Consider the following 20,893-nt stretch of genomic DNA (forward strand, 5'->3'; position numbering starts at 1 on the left):
ACCTTTCCCTGGGCTGAGAGCTGAATCAGTCAGTGGGTTTGTTCAGACATTTTCATGGTGTGATAGTTTGTAATTCAGGATGGGTGGAGGCACTCCATTTTTCCATTTCATTTTCTGCTCTGTGTAATCCTAATCATTTTTTTTCTTTGTACAATAGATCTAACATTTGCGATTGGCCGTTTGGTTTTAGTCTGAATTTCTCTTTCTGCATTACAGACACGGGATCTGCACATGTGCATAAAGAAGTATCCAGGTGCTAAACACCACCTCTGGCAGTCATGAGGAATAGAGGGTATGTATTGAAATCTCATTCACACGATACCACATCCGTGTCCGGCTTGGAGCCAGACAAATGTAGTGTTGCCGACATAAGAAGATTTTTATTGTATGGATCTAGGCTTTTTAGTATCTTGTATTCCAGACACTGTCCAGATGCACATGGTAGCACTTTATAAAGGTCAACTCATCTTAGTTCTCTGCGCACTGAGCAGAAGCTTCACAACACACCATGTACACAATCATGTGCAGGAATGCTGTATTTTTATAGCGATTTCTAGTCTTGATGACCACTCAGAGTGGAGCAGTTTTGCCATTCACGCTTTCGCACATATTGCATCTATGAGCATATTGCTCATAGATGCAATATGAGTATATGTCACTTCATATTCTGAAATGAAGTGACAGTTCCACTCTGCTAGTTATGCTTGCAACATGACGAGGGATGTTCGACCCCATCCAAGTCTACCTTCTTTTTACCCTGTTAAAAGGTTTTTTAGTAGTTTTCCTTACTCTTGTTGAGGGTTAAAGGACAGAGGATGTCACACCTTGTTAAAGCCCTATGAGACAAATTGTGATTTGTGAATATGGGCTATACAAAGAAAACTTGATTGATTGATGATTGATGAGCAGCACTTTGTCTATCACATAACACACTGGCAGCACAGCCATCTGGGGCAAATTGGGGTTCAGTATCTTGCCCAAGGACACTCCAGCATTCGGAATGGGTCAGACTTGGATTGAACTGCCAACCTTCTGGTTCATGGATGAACCATTCTATCTCCTGAGCCAAAGGAGTGCACAAAAGTTCTTTATCTGTGCTGACATGACTAGTCCTTGATAAAATCCTTTCCATTTACAATCCTTATACTTGCTCTGGAGGTTTTCGAATTTTCATCAGCAGTTGAAGTTTGCTTAGTTGTTATGGAAGTGACCCCTTTCAATCTTTTCTTTCTAAATACGTTTCAGATTTTTTGGCTAAAAGGCCTTAAAAAATATAAGTTTAATAATAGATTGGTTGTGTCCTTGGTGATTATTGTTAATTTGTGGAATATTCAGGAACAGTCTTTACAAGTTGTATGGTGAGGGTGGACCAACCTTGGCTTTTAACTTCTGTTTAACTGTCTTGCCTTCGATGACTTGACCTGCTGCTGCCTCGCCAGCCTGTTCTGTTAGTTTAGTTCTACCCTCAGCTAGGTGGGGGTGGAGCTGAGTGTAGGTAGACAAAGCAGTAAATCCACACCATGCTCATCCATCAATGTATGTGTGTGAGTGTCTTTGCTCTCTCGCTCCCTCCCTCTACCTCTTTCCCTCCAGCTTAGCTGAGCTATGTCCCTACTTATACACGTTCTGTGGCACATGATTAATCCTACCTCTCATATCTCTTCTCATGTGTCAGCACCTTTGCTGCTTTATAGGCTTATTCTGAAATGAAGTGACAGTTCCACTCTGAAATATCATCAAATTAAGACTGCTGGCATGTGTAAACAACACAAATATACACTGAAAGCCATAAATCAAGTGTAAGGGCAATGCCTAATTCTCACATTAAAAGTTTGTTGACCCTGTAATTTTGAGACGTTGTCTTGTGTGCTTGGGCATTTTTAGCTGATTCCACGTTAGTTATATCTCAGCTTCTCTCAGCTGACTAGTCATAGTTGATGGCATTGGTGATGCTGTATGCATTTCTTCCTGAAAAGCTGTTTTCATAAATCCCACAGGGATTTATTAGTTGTGTAGGTCACAAATAATGCCTGGCATTTGGGAAACAGTAGATGTTAACTGTAAAGATTACATATATGGGCAGAAGAATATTATATACCTAGTAACAAATGTGTCCATTTAAAATACAGTTAGCATACAAATTAAAACTATGAAAACATAAAAGAGACCATACTCAAAAATGTAATATTATATTTGTTCTGCATGCAGTACTTTAGCCTATATTACTACTTTATATTCACACATACATTCAAGTTATCTTCTAAAAGAACACAAAAACACAATATTTTGTGGGAACATTGACTGAGCCAATGACGAACCCTCTGTAGCCTACAGAGTTTGAGACAAAGTATTCTCCTGCCTTTTTTAACGAACCCATTTGTTATGTAACTTTAGCATTTTCAGACGTCTGTCCTTTCACAACATTTTAACATGGAAGATGATCCCTTGTGCTTTAACTTTGTACTGTGACCATTCTGCCCCAGTTCTTAACTATTGAGAGACTTTTTGTATTTGGACTGTTTGAGGGTTTTTTCTGTTTACTTTTGTGAATCGCTCTCTTTGGTATTTGGACTTTGCCTTTGAGTCCATCGTCTGTTATTTTGTTTGTGGGATTGTGTGGGCAATGTTTTCATATATTTAGGTAATTTGATGGTTGGTCTCCTGGAGAATTCATTCAACTCTATAAATTAATAACCCAGAAACTGAAAGTTATCATATATTATATTATATATATATATATTAATTCAGTCCATCCTGACTCTGTTCTCTCTCTCTCTCTCTCTCTCTCTCTCTCTCTCTCTCTCTCTCTCTCTCTCTCTCTCTCTCTCTCGCTGACGTGCAGACACACTCAGACACTGACTCAGCTGCTACAGTTCAAATGTATATTTAGCTTCTCAATGACCAGACATTGATTTGTTTGTAGCAACAATATCCGCACCGATCACCACATCATGATCAATACTTTTAACTAAGTCAAATCTTTCTTCATCTCTGCGCGTTCATTCATTCACTCATCCCCTCCGTACTTGCTTGACACACACACACGCAAAAAGTGTCATCGGTCACATCTGTAAACTCAGACTGGGTAAAAACAACATAATATTGTCTCCAGGAACACAAATGACGGTCTTGATTATCTGCATATAGAGTAGGGGGAAATTATTTTTCCATAATTTGCCAAGCTACTTGTTAGCAAAGTCAACAACTTAATTCACTTAGGTCCATCAACTTGCTGCTTCTGATTTAAAACCAAATAATAATCCCAAATAGGTGATTTTATATTGTTCTTTGCATCAATGGGCCCCTGTTCATGCATGCACCGTGTTTGCATGTCCATACAGACACACACATTAATACTTTGCACTTCGAGTTCTTTATTTCCTGATTTACTTTGAAGGGTTTTTCCTTGTATGTCCCTCCACTTTACTTCCTGTCCTTGTCTGGTTTCCCTCCGTTATTAAACACCTGCCCTATTAGTTTCACCCCTGTCTTGTTATCTGACATATTTAAACCCTGTGTTTGTAACTAGTTTTATATCAGAAAAATGAGGTTCCATTCTCTGATTGGAGGTCAGCATTGATACCCTCTAGAGATTATTTCATGCATGTCATTTCAGTGTTTGCTAAGTCATTGAGAATCTCCACACGCTCAGTGTTATGTCTCTCCCTCATTATACAGCGATGGGGATCTTGCAGAGCAGTAAATCCACTCTCCCTCTGTCAGCCTCTTTCCCTCCAGCGAAAGCAGCTGTCTCTCTTCCATTGATCCAGCTTCGTCTATGGCAACTGTTGCATGTTAAGTTATTGGTACTGAAACAATGAATTATTTATAGTGCCCAACCGCACAGATGTTCCATCAATCAAATAACAGTACTGACAGCATCAGTCGAAAACCAGAAAGTCAAGCTAAGTACCGGAATCACAACAAACACGAAGGATGTGTATAGATGCTAAAGAAAAACTATATTTTACTGTAATTTTGACTTTAAAGGTACTATAAGTAGGTAATCACTTTTTTTTATGACAGATGTGAGCGGAATGTAATGTCACTTTTAAAAAATCCCATCCCAAATTTCTTGGCTGCTTGTGGACTGAGTTCTATGCAGAAGGACTCTGTATATTTTCCAGGAAAATCCAATGTTGTCTTCTAACTGGGTCGTGTTTTGTTCACGAGACCAGTCCATTGGAACGCTCCCTTGTTGTGGGATGCACGACCTTGGTATGTCATGTTCATTCATGTGTATGTCATGTCACTGTTTTTATAGCTTTTATTGTTTATAGCTTTTATTGTTTTGCCCGGGATGCTTGCTTGTGCATACCTACTGAGTGCAAACACAAACGATTGCAAGCAACAGAATACATACATTATCAAGGTTTTTGTGAAGGTTACCTTTAACACCAGTCGCACAGTATTAGTGTATATCTCTGTATAGCTTTTGTCAGGCGTGTGTCACTTGAATGGTGAGGAAGGAGAGGAAAACTATCTCTGGAGCTGTGGAGATCTATGTGGGCAGCCTGCTAGAAATAAGTGAGCTGAAGACCAACCGGTGGAGGCAGATGGTAGAATCTGGTTATGCGAGAGGTTTCTTAGAGTTAATGAGTTTTTTCTCTCTACAGTCGCCAAAGTGCTGCTTATTGTAGGAACTGTTGAGATAATGTATATTATGATTTGGCGTTAAAAATTGTTCTCTGAAAACCTCATGAAGTCAAACACAGTGGATGAAATATGTTTTAACTCTCATCATACAAGCATGCACATATGGGCTCAAGATAATGCAGGTGTACACACAGGCAGGCACACATCTACTAAAATGAGGGGTGCACCTCTGAAATCAGCTATTGCACTGTGTTTAATTTATCACCTGTCAGCACAAATTTAGGCTGCCTCTGAAGGGGCTGGAATTTACATTTTCAGATTTGCCATATAAATCTCCTGCCCTCGACCCCTCCCCTGTCATCCATTATAAAGTACAGAAAATTGAGGCCTAGCTATCAATTTTCCTCATTTCCTTTTTTAAATTACTGAGATTTAGTTCAGTCTGTGTGAGGCAGCAGTGACTGAATGGCGGAGTAGGACGAGTAAAAGATTTATAGACACAGAGGTTCCTTTCAGCTAGAAAATATACAACTGGACACATCAGTGTCATAGGGTGTTAAATTTACACAGGTTGAATGAAGATTTTCTTTGTTTAGGTGAGGACACTCACTACCCTCACACCTTGTTTTGGTGTGAGAGCACATATGCTGCAACACGTTTTTGGTGTTACCTAGTGACATCACCCAAACCATATTGTACCCATCCTCCAATGCAGTGGAACCTAACCAAGATCCCTTGCAATGAAGCTGTGTCTACCTGTCTATGTTACTTATTTCATATTGGAAGTCAACATTTCAATCAAAGATCTAAATATTCTGCTCTCCAACAACATATTCGACAATAACATGACTTAATGGTTCCCCAAACTCACAGAATTTATTAAGCAGCTATTGAATTTGTTGTTGAAGCTCTGATATGAAATGATTCATGTCCTATTTCTTAATTCAAATGTTACTAGAAGCTGATAGTTGGTAGTAGTTTGAAAAACAGCTGCCATGTATTTCCCGTTTGATAAGTCTGAAAGGACCAATGTCCGCTAGTGTGTCTGTCCAGTCAGGAGCAGAGAGTTCATGTTCAAATTTTAGCGCAAGAAAAAAATCATTGCACATCTACTGTACAGTTAAACCAAAGGCCTCTCTAGACTAAAATCAGGAGGCAAACTTCTAACATGGGTTTACCAGATAAAGTATTTCTGGTCATTCTCAAAGTTTGTAAGAAATAGGATTCATTTATCCCTTCACATGTCCTTCTGCTGTTTTAGCATTTCTAATGAAGTGATCAAGCATACAGGAGCAGCCAGGCCATTGGTCTGTGGCTGTGAGGCGAGCGGGGTTTGCGAGGAACCATCATTTTGGTCCTGGTCATGACTCTGACTGCCTGTCTTCACTCATGTCTCCGTCTCCGTCTCCTGTCTAGGCCACTGGCAACAAGAAAGTGGTAATAATTACAATGACATAATTACCTCTGATTCAGTGCAAACACCAAATGCCGCCTTACACCCAGGGCGCTCATATCAGCCCCAGGGCATCGAAGGTGGCTGCCCTGTCGTGGCTTAAATCTTTCAGGGTAACTATAAAAGGCTGAACGCTCACTGCTCACACACCTTCGGGCATCCAGATATTTCACCCCCGACATAATAGAAGATGTGGTGTAGTCGGCTTATTTATGGATTGATGCCGTTCCCTTCCAGCTTGCAGGGCAGAGCTCTGCTACGGTCTAATGAGGCAGAGGACAACCTGAAATCAATACCTGCTCCCAGCACAATGGACCAAGAACAGTCCCAACAGAGGAGTCCAGTAATTAAACGTATTTCGCTGCGCATAACGTCTAGCTGGTTAAAGGTTGGAGAGCAGGAGGACTGTTTTGCAGAATTTGTCTGCATATAGATTAAGTCTATTTTTAGCTCTTACTTGTACCAGCTGTGCAGTAATGCATCTTCTGGCCTTTTTAAACTTAGCACATACAGGCTAAGTGCATTTTCTGTATTAGGCTCTGATCCCAATACTAGATCTAGCACAAATGACTGCGAGCTGTGTAGTATTTACCTTGACAAATACACGATGGACATACACTGGCCTTAGCACTCACTCACTGATAATAGTTTTGCAAAGTGGGCGGCTTTTTAGCTGAAAACAGGTGAATGCTGCTGCTCCGGACTTAGAGTGTGTCTACACAGAAAGCATTTCAGACATATTGTTCAGCCAGACCTTTCAGATCGATGGACATCCAAGATAACACCGCCCACTTTACCACTCAGTACATGATCACACTTTCATTACGAGGCAATCAGATCACTCTTGTGCTGCTTGTTACATGAATCAGATATCGATCATAGATGTATTGCAGCTTTAGTTGCCACACTGGGGTCGCTGTATAGCTTCACTCCTAGCGAGTCCAAACCTCCTCCCTTTTCTAAGAATCTGAAAGGAAATGATGTACAGCTAAATACTGCTCCAAAAGAAGGACAGACACCGATATCCATCTATTCACCATCACTGTCACTAATAGTTCTTGTCGAAACATTCAAATGGTTTACTCCCGTTTTGTGTTTACAGTGATTATTGTAGAGATGTCCCCGTTGTGCAAACGTATGAAATAAATGGAAGAAATATGCTGATGAAAGCCACACAAAAGCAATATTGGCCGGGGCTCTGTGGTTTTATATTTTTTATTATTGTGTGTCGCTGCTGGGCAGTTGAGACAAGATGCCATAATTGCAGTTGATATTAAAAGACAAGAGCAGTGTGTAAGTCATGAGAGGGACGCAGCAGGGTCATGTCAGCCAGTGTAACTGCGGTCACCCACTCTGTATACATGACAAACTCCCGCCACCGGGTTACACAGGGAACAGGAACACTCCCATAAACCACTGCTCTTCACACAAGCCCTTGACTTCAGTGCTTTGGCATAATGACAGTGTCAACATATAAGATGTGCTCACAGGACAATAACTTGAAGGAGAGAATAAAATGTGAAATGACGTCAAGCTGTTTGTATGCCACTTGGAGGGTAACTGCTGCACTGCTGAAACACCTGCTGGGCATGGGACAAAATAAAGCTCCACCATCATTATTTTTCAGCCACATTAATCTTTGGCCATGCTGATTTCAGCCTGTATTGTGCTGATGGGAGGAATCCTACAGAAAATAGAAAACAGTGTAGTTCAGAGGCCAACAAACAGGTGTGCAGCCACACAAAAGGCTTTATAGTCCCTATAGTCCCACATTTCCAGGGCCACATTTATAATATATTTGGAATTCTTGCCTTGCATCATATGCTGCTCTGACTCATTCTATTCATAGAATCATGTGCTGTGAGATGGGTGGGCTTCAATCTGGCATAGTGGTATTTTGATGTCATTGGCATCCTACTCCAGCAAAACAACTCCCAAAGCATTGCAGTTTCAAATGCATAAAATGTGCCATTCAAATGTTTAAACAAATAATTTAATCTCAAGCCTTTAAAAGTCATTTTTATGAAGAAAAAAACAACAAACGTGAATCCAGTTTTACTTGTTTTTAGCTGTTTGATATGCTCATGAAACAACTTGGTTTGCTTTGGGAAGTTGGAGCACTTTATTAAAAATGAGATTAAAGCCTCATTTACTCTGTAGGTGCTTTCGAAATGTGATTAAACCCAAAGACACTGTGATGCGTCACGTCTCAGACTGGCTGCTGGAATCACATTTACAGCTGCGCGTGATGGGACTTCACAGCACTTCATTCTGATATCAAGTCCTGGGTGTGGTTAGCTAGACATGACATCATCAGCCTGTCTTTCTGGTACTGTGAGATTTATTTACCTGAAATTCTACGAGCTTACTCTCAGATCATTCTTTGAAACTCTATATATGTGTGAAACATTCACACACAAAATATGTTGATTACTGACTCTATCACGGCCCATTAACCCGCGAAGAGAATGGAAACCATTCTAAATGGGATGTCATCTGCCTGTGTCCATTCTGAAATTCTCTTACTCTCACTTTGTCCTTTGGAGAAAATAAAATGAACTATCGATTCATTTTTCAAAAGAATAGGTTATCCAGACCCTGCACACGACAGGTGGAGGTGACTTCAGGTTTAACTCAGCTCATGCAGCTCAGAACATGATGAAAAATACAAACTAATCCATCTGTTGTGTTTTGTTAAAATGATAGAACCACACACTGTTCATAATTACAAAGTAACAGTCAGATTGACCTCATCACACATTCACTACCTCTCCTCTCTCTGCAGCTGCAGAAACACTCTGACATTACTTCATTTTATTTCTGCATCACATGTTCATAATAGTTTGTTCATCATCATTTCTTTGTGCTGACCGCAGACTCAGCCATTACTTAAAGTCACCCGCCAGTACAAAGCCTGTTTTTCTTATTGCATCCTCACAGGAATGTCAGTGTCACTGTACAGACGGATGTACTAAATGTGCACTCTGCACATTTTTTTACATTTCCTTGCCTCACAGCAAAGCCCATCATGGACCAATATACCACTGTGATGTGGAACTTAGGTGCCACCAGGTAACACACACTGAGAAAAGACTTTTCATTGAAGCAGGAGACCTCTTGTGTGTAGCAGATGACTTGAAATTACATATATGTATATTAGCATTTATTTTTTGCAATGAGGGAGAATTATTAAATGTAATTATGTCCCTGCACCGGCTACAGCCAGTGGTCTGAGCCATACTGTTTTCAGGTTAACCATGCCAAATGACATGGAATAAATGAATGGACTCAAAGATGAACTGATTAGAATTTGGAGGTCAAAGGTCACTGTAACTACACAAAGCCGTTCTTTGCCTCATGAATGTGTTAAGAACGCTTTGAGAGGATCACATTTAGCACAAGTGTTCACTTAGATCCACAGTTTAGCTGATTAGATTTGAGTGGTCAAAGGTCACGTCGAAATAGAAATAGAAACTGCACTGGTTGGCAGAGGCATACAACAACAGTGTGTTTTTTCTAATTTTAAGTATATTTGAACTATGCAATCGACTATGTAACTAAGTTATAATGCCAAGCAGAACAATTTTTTATGTCTGGGAATCCTTAAATACTAAAAGTTCATAAAGCAAAAAAGGTTTGCTGAGCAGGCATTGCTGAAAGCAGCAAGTTCAAATTGTCATTTAAATTAGATTCTTCATCAACACAAATCAACAGGATTTACAGTCCAAGTCTGCATTACTTCTTCAGTCCAGCTTTCACCTGCAGTCTAAACAATGTCTCTGCATCCAAGCACTGCAGAAGTGAGAAATATGAATAGATTCAAGTGTTCGACACAAAGAAGCATGATGTGTTGTGTTGTGTATTTATTTATTCTTTCACTGTCTCTACCTTGTGTGTTATATTGAACACTGTTGAGATTAAAAAGAGCCTGTATGTAGCTGCGCCATGTTCAGTGAGCTCTGTGTTGATGCACGAAACAACACAGACGGGTTCGTTAACGTTCGACATCTGCATATGCCATCTAATATTCATGGTCCCTACTTGCTGCAGTCTTCATTGGTGGTAACAAGGCATTTCGATTCTGTCTGCCCCCGCCCTGACGGCAGAGCTCCTGCCCTAAAAAAACACACACACACACACACACACACACATTCTATGCCTGCGATGTGAAACTGTGGATTTTGCAAAGTTAATGCACTCATATGAATTATTAATTGTAATAAGTGAAGCTTCCAGGCTTGTGTTTTATTGCAGCCTCCTTCGCTGCTCTGTGACATTACAGAAATGGCAAATGTGTCTGAGAAGGACAATAAAGACAGAGTTGAGCTTTGTTTCCTCTGTGACCGAAGACCTCTTCACACTCGAATGAGACTCCCAGTGTCTGGCTGTGTGAGGCCTGGAGCATTTTAATGGCTTCACCTTCATCTCCTGCATTATAATCTTATCAAGTGTTTATTTAAGGGCAGCAAGAATACTTTGCAGAGTCCAAAGGCTAATTGCAGCCACTAAAGTTGAAGTGTGTGTCGCTTGGGGCACTGCAAAATACTCCTGTAGATCTCCAGCACAGCCATCTTTGTCTTTTACAAAAGATGCATTATCATCTGTGGAGTGTTTCTCTGAGGATCGAGCAAGGGCTGGATTTTTAGATGGATTCTTCCCCTTATTGTTACTTGCATAAATGTTTTCTCTTAAGAAAGTTTAATTATCAGAGGCAACTACAACCCATGTCCAAACTAACAATGGATCAGATCGAGGCGGGGCAGAAGCAGCATCTGTGATTTATTATCCTTATCTGCTTTTTGAGCTCTCGCATACTCAGGTCTCTCAAAGCTAATACAAGCCTGAGTTAAATATAGTACAACCTTTTGTCAAAGACACAAAAGTACAAAGAGCACTCATATACTTCCCATATGGATTTTTACTAACTCTGTTCCAGAAACTGCAGGGTCTGGTATAGACACAACACAGACTGTAAGGTAGTCTGGGTCCTAGGTAGCAGCAGGGATGAATAAATATTTTATCATGACTGACATTCCAAGAAAAGTAACACATAGGTGTATATATATTTGGATGCATTATTAATGTAGAATCAGTATTTGAAGTGTCTATAACCTCCTGGCATAGCTGAAAATGTGTTTTTAATTTCCTGCTCAAGAATTATACACACGATTCAACCGTGAAGTTATTTAGAGGAGTAGTTGTCAAGAAATTAACTGAGAAGAAAGACAAAAATATTTATTGGTACAATGTTTCAAGACCCAATGATGAATTTGTAAAACTACTTTATCTTGGGCAACAAATTTCTTGTTGTGTTTCTGCTTATCTGATTACATTAAAAGTTACTGAAGCTGATTTATGTTTCTGTTTAATGTTTTGCACTAAACATATTATATATTCCCCTGTGCTCTAACAAAGTGCAAGTGTTGAGGACATTCCACAGTTATGCAGATAATATTCTATTATCTATCTTATTCAGACATCAAAACACAGCCATATTGTGTGATAGCCGTGTCGGGATATCAGAATAAGTCACAGAATTCCAAATTGCAAAAATGTCCCACATTGCCCGAAATGACCTAAATATTAGTGTTTTGTCACTGTGTCCTTGAGCATGACCCTCTTCTTCCTGCACCCTTCACTGTTCATCTCTCTGGATGAGTGTCTGCTGAATATAATTGAAATTCAGAGGGTGATCAGACCAACCAATCTGTGACTGACATGAGACAATAAGGTGACTTGAAGACTGCGATCGAGACAGCTCTGGTCTGGAAACTTATTTAGCTAATGTGAATAAGCTAAGAAAATAACTTTAAACCTCAAGGTTTCCTTTGTAAATTGAGACCCAATGAAGAAAATGAATTAATGCTTGAAAAAATCAGAGAAAAGAAACAACATACAAATAGCTATCTACAAAGATGTTTCCAATACATTTAGATTTATTAATTATAAAAATCTGTTGTTAGTCACAGTCCTAATCGGTTCAGTAATAATCCATCATTGCAGGAAAAGTGTTTTGGCAGAAGTTTTTAACATGTTTTTTTTAATGAGATGTTTCTCTGATTCTCTTATTTGGATAATTATTTTACAATTAGCACTTTTTTTCTTCCTAATTAATTTGGCTTCACAGTTGTTTTTTGCATCTGTCTGATTGTCTTACTGTTTGCAGTCAAGCTGTACACTAATATCTGGCTTTTATCTTCAGTGCAACAGAGACGTTCATTGCCAAGTCAAATTATTCTTTTAAATTAAAAGCCTCCAGCTCTGATCAGCAGAAATGTAAACATGACATCAGGGTCCTGTACCACTAAGCAGGATTTGCGGTTATCAGGGTAACTTTAAGTCACTTTCAGTTTTAAGTCCTACGACGCTCATTCCCTTCTTATCGGGGTAAATCACCATGGTAACGTGTGTTGTACAGCTAAGCAGGTTACGTTGGAGATAAGAGATCAACCCCTATAAAAGCACAGAGCGCTGACCAATCAATTCCTTTGAAACATGACATCACCGTTCTTAGGGGATCCCAGGGAGCTCTGTGCTTGGAGTGTTAGAGGGGTTTGGAGGAGGACAGGGGTCTTCAGAGAAATCCTTTTACCTACGCCAATGAGAGTCTTTATGAATGATTTAGGTTTTCATTGGAGGGAATGATTTAACAATGTCGGCTGCTGGAGCTCTATATATACAACTTGACACATAGGAGATATGTGCTCACAGTACCACTGACTGTCTGAATGGCTCTATGTTTCTTTGCTTGTGGGAGTTACTTGTTCACTGTGGGTGATACTGGAGGTTTCTGTTGTTTTATTTCTGCTCTTAAGTGTTCTAGAACCCACCAGGGCTGCACTCATCCACAAAATGAGAATCCTTGTAAATTACACTTTAATGTCATGGAAAAACAAACAAAATTAGTCAGAACGACTCTTGCCCTAATGAAAGGAGAGTTTTACTATAAAAACATTGAGTTACACATTCACACTGTGTTTCTTTTAGTCTGGATAATGTGTTTGTACTCCTCGTATTTTTGGTCATATGCAGTAAACACCACCCCTTCTATATGCACACGTTCATATCTATATCAGGAAAATTAGGGTTGACTTACCGAATTGATTACCAACATCGTGTTTGCACTTGGCCTTATTGCATTTGTTAGGTTAAATCAAGACAGATAACGGAAAGATATCGTGGCTGTGTTGATCTCAAATCGTAATACAGGCCCGTGGGTGGATATGCTGATTTCTGCCCACTTTACATGTTGTGAGAAAAAGTTGTGTGGCAGAAATGAAGTATTCCAAGCAGCCACTGGCCCAACAGGTCCCCCAACATCACTGAGACCAACACACTCCTCTGGCACAGTTGACATTATTTATTACATTTTTCAAAACTGACACGATATGTTGAAATCAAGAAAGAAGAGTATTGGACCAGCTGAGCATTCTGAGAGAGGGTTAACGAAACACAGAAGATAGCTTTGTCCTACTGAGTCGTGCTACTTGCCAGCACTCCAATGGAGCAGTGATCCCGGGCAGTGATAGGCCTCTGCTGAGAGAGGTGGATGAAATTTTAAACACCCAAGCTGTCATCTTTATGCAAAGCAGAGCAGAGGGCCTGTCAGAGGGAATCACAAGGTGCTTGATGGCTGGAAACAGTTAAAAGGCTTTTGCATAAGTGCTGTGTGGCTAATTAGCCGCATGCATATGTCCCACTGCAGGGCGGCTCCTACACCGGGAGCCTCCCTTGCTTCCCTCAGCCCTGTCTTGGGCAATCTGCAGGACATTCACATAGGCTTAAAACACCCGCTAACATCATATCTGCGTCAGTGTCACTTACAGTTGTGAGCAGTGGATGGACGCGCCTTGGCTCTTGATATGGTTTCCAAAGGGAGTACGCATACTGTAAATTATCCAGAGCTACACTGCAAGGATGGGCCAAGGTTGCTGCAGTTCTCACCAACAAAGAGGAGCTGATCAGAGGCCGAGCTGACAAACAAGGAGGTGAATGGTGTGAGCTCGCTGCAGGGAGATATCTCAGCAATCCCCGCAGTGTTTTCATGACTCAGAGATTCCTCACTTACACATTACTCAGCTTTAACCTCTGCCTGCCACCTCCCTCCCTCTGTTCTCCCCCAGGGCCTCTGCTAGTCCAGCTATGAAATGAGGTGACAAGATTTTTCCTGTGTGGATGGGCTGTCCCTTCTTCAGCCGTAAAAGAATAATGATTTGATTTGTGTGTGTGCGAGCGCGTGTGTGTGTGTGACTTTGTTTTACTACATTTGTGGTAAAACTGTTACAACTTTGAAGTTATAATCTTTAAAGCTGGACCAGTTTTTATTTTTACACCAGGTCAAGACTCAGCAACTCCCCAAAACTCCACACACTGATTTCCAATCCCTAATTGGAAAATAGTTATTGATGGTAGGCAATCAGGACCTTGTGTAATTTGTGATCAATTGATTGTCAGAAATATGAAATCATTTAGGATATTTCTGAGCAGAGCACCAGATTCAGATATTTCTGAGGTGTGATGCCAGGGACAATTTTTTCTCCAACAGCTCTAAATAAGTACTTCACTGGTTTATATTTAAAGATTATCAAAGCCTTCAGGCATTAAATAAAATTGGATTACCAGGTGACTGCCAAATGCCCTGGTGGGTTACGTTGGAGATTACACAGGCCTGTTTAGCAGCAGTGGGCTGTTTCCCTGCAGAATATCAAGTCATCCCCCCCCACCCTCCACCTGAGGCTACATACATAACTATGTTTTTGTTTGAAAAGCCATTAACTCTGCTACAATGGAAAAGTTGGAAAACTCCACGACTGCGTTTTAGTTTGCGCAGGCAGAAAAAGAGATGTTTGGAAACAAAGAAGAAAAGAACTGCCATTTTAAACTGAAGCAAAACATTGGAAAGTGTTAAACAGCAAGGTGCTAATTGAGATGTTCTGAAAGCATAAGAGAAATCTATGTGAACTAATGAGGCATTCATGATTACAGACTAGCTGTCCCGTGACCTCCTCATGCACTGTAGGAACCTCAGGGTGTAACATCTCCTGTCCAAAGACGTGGATCAGCTTGGTGATGTAGGTGTTGTGGGGACAGTGCATGCTGCTCACAGGTGGAGCCTCTTTCAGTGTTTTTTTAAACTTGTCATGTTTACAATTACCATGAGAGATGATATAAGAATAGGTCCTAAATTAGGCTTATATCTTCTGCTTAGTGGAGGGAGCTGTCAGCATCAGCGCTATGCAAAATAATGATAATAGTAAAAACTGTTGGTAATAGGTGTTAATAACAAATCCTGTAGGGGGGGGACACTTCATAATGAAGACACTTCTGCAGAAGCATGATGAGCATACCTTGACTCGTTTTGTTTATCGGTGTGGGAGGTAACATTTGGAGCTTGAGTGCTTACAACACTTCATGAGCTCTAACAAACCAACATAGTGTCTAGACCAGAAGCGTGCTCACTGCTCATGAACTTGTAATCCTGAGTAAATCAGACTTCAACTGAATATCTGGATAGAGAGGTTTTCAACAAACAAGCTTTTTAGAGTTATATTCTTGTAGCTCCTGCTGTCTGTACATGGTGAGGAGAGTGCCCAATGTGGGGAGCAGCATGTCAGGGTAAAAGAGGAGAACCAGAAGCCACAGAGGCAAGGTGCTGCAGGGAGTTGTGGGAATTGAGTGAAGACACGACAGGTGGCGCTCCGAGGCTTGGCAACACCAGAGGTCTGCCTGTCTGCCTGTAGGGCCACAACCAGACAACAGCAGCCCCCTGTTCCTTCCACAGCTGTAGGATGAACCTGTTAGGACACAGTCTCTTCTCTAGGCGATGGGGAGGGGGAGGTGGTTCACCAGCTGTTAGATTCACACAGCTGCTTCAGAGACCTCTCTGCTAGCAGGTGTTTGTACCTGATGTGATTCAGGGTTTCTCCCAAGAGGTGGAGAGCCCAGAGAGTCCCTCCCATCACACACATAACACACACACACACACACACACACACACACACACACACTCCTTTTCCACCGTAACCCAAGCCCTTCGCTACCAAATTCCATTAGTGCACTTAAATTGAAGATTAAAAACAGATCTTGTTAGTTAATCTTATTGGGTTGCTCTGCTAGATAAAGGTGGATGGCTCCCTCTGGGTTTGAGGTGAGTTGCAAGTGAAAAAGTTGAAATATAGTTTTTATGTCCCGGAGGCATTATGTCATATTGTCTGTCCGTCCGTCCTCTTCCTGTGAATGGGATTTCTCAAGAATGCCTTGAGAGAATTTCCTTTCCAAACATTCACCTTTCACTCAAAGATGAAGTGAGCACATTTTGGTGCCTGGCAAAGTCAAGGTCACAATCTAATGTATGTTTGTTGGGCAATAACAGGGCCTAGTTGATTACATGAAAAACAAAGTAAAGTTAATTGTTTTTTACATTATCATCAGAAATGTGAGTTCCAAAGCTCTATTTCACAAAATGTAGCAGTTACATATATAATTGCATAATTGTAAAACATTACTGTGGTACAAAGTCCAACATCATTAACTATATGCCGTAATGATATAAAAATATTTTATAAAATGAATTCTTCCATTCCTATTTTTTGTCACTTTGTTTGTCATTGCTTTATGTGTAACCTTTGTGGTAATAATAGCTGTGTTGTTCTATAGCCTTTGTAGAATGTGGTATTCTAGGTTTTACTCATAGCTCCCTGGAAGCAGGTTAATGGCAAGGAGTTGTGGGACTAAATCAAAACTGTAAAGCTCCACCAAAACAACAAGGTAAAAATGCTAAAAGGGAGTGTAGGGGGAGTAGAACAGACAGTTTATAAAGTGGATTCATCAGAGACTTTTAATGGAAAACCACTGCCTGCTCCAACTATAAAACAAAGAGTAAGGTTATGGGTGGAAAAACCAAAACAATGAACAACAAGAGTATAAACACCCTGTAAAGCTGACAGGGTGCTGCAGAGTAGGTGATGTTTTTTAAGTGGGTCAAAACAAGAACCTTACTTTGTGCAGCTTTGATAATGTTGATTGATTGAACTGATTCCCTTTAGTCCTGGTTGAGATCTGACCACAGTGTGAGCCAGTTGTGGTGTGGCAAGTCTGATCACATTTATTTTTTGAGGCTGTAAATTTATCCCAGGTAAAATGCAATGAATATATTTTCTCGTCTAGATAGTTTTGATGTCCACTTATAATCGGAACGCCTTCCTGTTTTTATAAAACACATGATGCTGTTTCAAGTGCAGTTTTTCTCACCACTCAAACCTACTTTGGGAATGTTTTATTCCATTTTGGCATATTTTTAGGACCAGAGAATCTGATGGCATGGTAACATTTAATGTTTGAAGTGGTGGAATGTACTGTGTGTTCTCTCACAACTCTTAAAAGGCTATATCTCGTCATTTATCGGAACCTCTCAAAGGAGCGACCTCGTGTTGGTCTTTGTGTGCAGCGTGCCTGCATGTGTGTGGGTTTTGTGCGCAGGTGTTATGTGTTAAAATGGGAGTAGCATAACACTCTACACAGAGCCTTGAGATAAAACAGCTGAAACCTTGTGGGGATATGTCTCCCAACTCAAAGTTTATGACTGCCGGTTTATTTTGTGTTTGAAGGTCAGAGTCGGGAGTAAAGCCAGATATATAGCTTCTGTAAGTTCTACGCTCAGTGTTGACATTCTCTCCTGTATTATTCCTTGGTTCAATGTTGTCACATCAGAGCTCTGTGAGACACACTCACAGGCTCATTGTTAAATTTAGTAATTAGCCCCTAGTGGTTGGGGATAAAATGAGTTTCACTCAGTTTTCACATGGCAGAGACCTGCCATGTGAAAACTGTCTCTATAATTTGGATTTGTGAAAACTGTCTCTATAATGAGAAACTGCCACACTCTAGAACATCCCCTTCTTCACATGCTGACAAATCTGAGTGCCATGACAGCGCTGTTATCGTGCTGCGCAAGTTTGTATTTTACTCAAGGCATAAAAGAGACAGTGTGATACACTTTGAAGTCCATCCAAATTCATGTTGCATAAGTCATATTCAGTAAACTATTCCCTGGGCATTTGTATGTTGTCTTCATTCATGTCATATCCAACATAGGCTTTAATCACCCCAGGGTGGAAATTTACAACTTGAACTGATGTAAATCTGAAGTTGTTTCTAGTGTCTTGAGTGAGGTAATTTACTGTTATGGAATTTTTTCCTGGAAGCTTCTGAAAGGAGAACTCAGGCTGCAGCTGATGTCTTATGCAGAAGATTTTAATGTGGACTTGATGCATCAAGGCGACCAGAAGGTGGAACAATATCCAAACGCTAACACAGTAACATGAGCAATTGTCAACACCAAGTCTGAATATGTCTCCCACAGCCTCCCAGTATATCTCCCTCTACTTGCGTCACCCATTCCAACAGCACATCCATGAATTGCTAGAATTGCTGTCACTCTCCATGTTACATGTAGGTGTTCGCATCCTATAGTAAAGTCTAAAGTATGCATTCCTAAATCACATTGTGTCCTTACGTCTTGCCACTGGTGAAATACGCAAAAGAGTTGAAGTTGGTGAGAGTTGAAGTTGTTGTCTCTCGCATCTGAATTAGACATGAAAGTCCCTCAATGTAGACACTACAATGTACTGTTGGTTGGTCCTTTATCTATAACCTGATCTTGGGTACTGATAGCGAGAGACAAGAGTATCTGTGGAATTCGACAGGCACTATTCACCTGTACAGATATAATATAGTATATAATATACATAATATATAGTGGCATATACAGTAATGTGTGAGGATGGTACAAAAATCCTCAACACTGAGGAAGTATACATCAGCACAAAAGAACAAGAAATAAAAAGATTCATAATTTCTTTATATTTATAGGTTAGACATTCTCAAATTCTTTGCTTTTTGTGGCGATGGTGGTAAATCGTGAGCATGGAACTCTCCAAAGTAAACCCTCTCACCCAAGGGCTGGGATTGGCACCATCCCCCACGGAACTCCTGATCATAGTTCTGTTCAATCCACGGTTTCTGCACCGCCTTGAGACTGACAAACAGTCCGCCAGATTGTGGTTGTCATGGCAAAGTAGTTAAGGTGATGAACTTCGAATCTATTCATGGGTTTGAAATCCTGTGGAAAATAGTTCGATTCTTTCAGTGTTTACAAACCAACTCCTAACCATACAGCAGTACCACCCTGGCAGAGATAGGCTATTACCAGGGGGAGATGTTGAGTTCTGTATTTCAAATACATAGATGCACACAGCATTGCAAAGCATGTTCTCTGTCACTTTGTCCTTTGTGATAACAAGAACTTAGTAAAGGTTATGCAGTTACTAACATTAGGTGCTGTAGGTCAGGTTAAGATGATCCTGGTGTACTACCCTCTGCTTCTCATGGGCTTCTCTTCTTGTCTCCTCTTTCAATTTTTCCCCCAGCTAACTCAGCAAGCAGCCAAATTCTTAGTTATTGGGGCAACAGTGGTAGAGTAGTGGGCATTGCTGCCTTCCAAGCAGTTGTCGCTGGTCATTGCAGCTAGTTTTGTCTCAAGCTCTTTGATTTATTGTTCCTCATTTTCAGAGCAAGGGTTGTGTAGGAACATTGTTTTGTTTTCCACATAGAGAAAGGACACCAAGCGGAACATGAGGAGATATTTGTTTGATTTGACTGTGTATTGGATTTGAATTTAAAGTGTATTGGATAGATTATGTAAATGCTGTACATAGCGCAATGCAGCTCATTGGTAAGGTGCTGGCTTTAAATGTTTGAGGCCTCGGGTTCAATCCACACTAGTGTTTTGTTGTTGTAGCTGAGTGGTAAGTTCGAATCCTGCTGATGGACAATTTGTTCGCTGGTTTCAGTTGTTAGACACCAACTCATACATACACCTATACCAAAAACAAAACAACAATAAAAGTGTGTGGTGCCAATCTCCACTGACATTGGACATGTGTACACTCTGGACAGGTTGCTAATGTATCACAGGGTCAACATATACAGTCAAACAACTATTGACGCTCACATTCACCAAAGTCTAATTAATCTAACCCCCTATTTGGAAAATAATGAATTTATATTCAAATAGTGTATTTAGGGGATGTTGCTCAGCTTTAGGATGCATGCTTTGAATGTTGATCAAACTGGTTAGGGGTCAACTGTGAACTAGTTTGTTTTTCATCAGTGTCAAAACGTTGATTGTGTCAATCAGTTGACAATGACGGGGGAAAAAAGCTAGTGCACAGTTGATCCTTACCTTTCTATTTTGGAAGATTATGAATTCATAAATAAAAAAAGATTACTTTCTTTATACAACAATGAAACAAAGAATCCCTCCCTTACACACACACACACACACACACACACACAAACACTCTCTCTGACATACTACCCCATGTACGTATATATATATCTTACCTTGATGTTACTTATAAAAAAAAACACATTGTCACAGGATAATATGATGGCAGTAGACTTGGAGCCTAAGGGATCTGTAGTGATGGGTGATAAATAATGTAGGTGCAATATCACAAAATGGACGCGAGTTTAGAGGAGTGGGGTGGAGGTCGGTTAAGGTTGGAGCTCTAAGCTGAACAGCAGAATCACTCCCTTGTGCATCAATAACAATAATAAGGCACATAGTGTTGAATTATTCATCGATGCTCTGCCCTCTTCATGTCTCCCTCCGCAATGTCCTCAGCTTACTCAACTCCAGCATGAACATCGAAGCGTCGCCATCCAACTTTGAAAAATGTATTTTCACCAACAAAGAACCGAATGCATAATATTTATTGTCTGTTTTTCTTACATGTAAAGGTTTTTTGATGACTGAATAACTCGATCTTTCATTGCTTTGGA

At 40.4% G+C, this 20,893-nt stretch overlaps 1 protein-coding gene across 2 annotated transcripts in view; it reads left to right on the forward strand.

Annotated features, from left to right (window-relative positions):
• The window catches only part of LOC117758559 (heparan sulfate glucosamine 3-O-sulfotransferase 5), a 74,163-nt gene that overhangs the window by 40,689 nt on the left and 12,581 nt on the right, over positions 1 to 20,893 (forward strand). Inside the window, exon 2 of one of the 2 annotated variants that reach the window (XM_034580333.1) lies at positions 217 to 292. The exons of the other annotated variant lie outside the window; for it this stretch is intronic. The gene's annotated coding sequence lies outside the window, so the exon portion shown is untranslated. The remainder of the gene's footprint in view (positions 1 to 216; positions 293 to 20,893) is intronic. 2 annotated transcript variants of the gene reach the window in all.

The sequence above is a fragment of the Hippoglossus hippoglossus genome, chromosome 24 (genome assembly GCF_009819705.1).
Source record: "Hippoglossus hippoglossus isolate fHipHip1 chromosome 24, fHipHip1.pri, whole genome shotgun sequence".
NCBI lineage: Eukaryota > Metazoa > Chordata > Actinopteri > Pleuronectiformes > Pleuronectidae > Hippoglossus > Hippoglossus hippoglossus.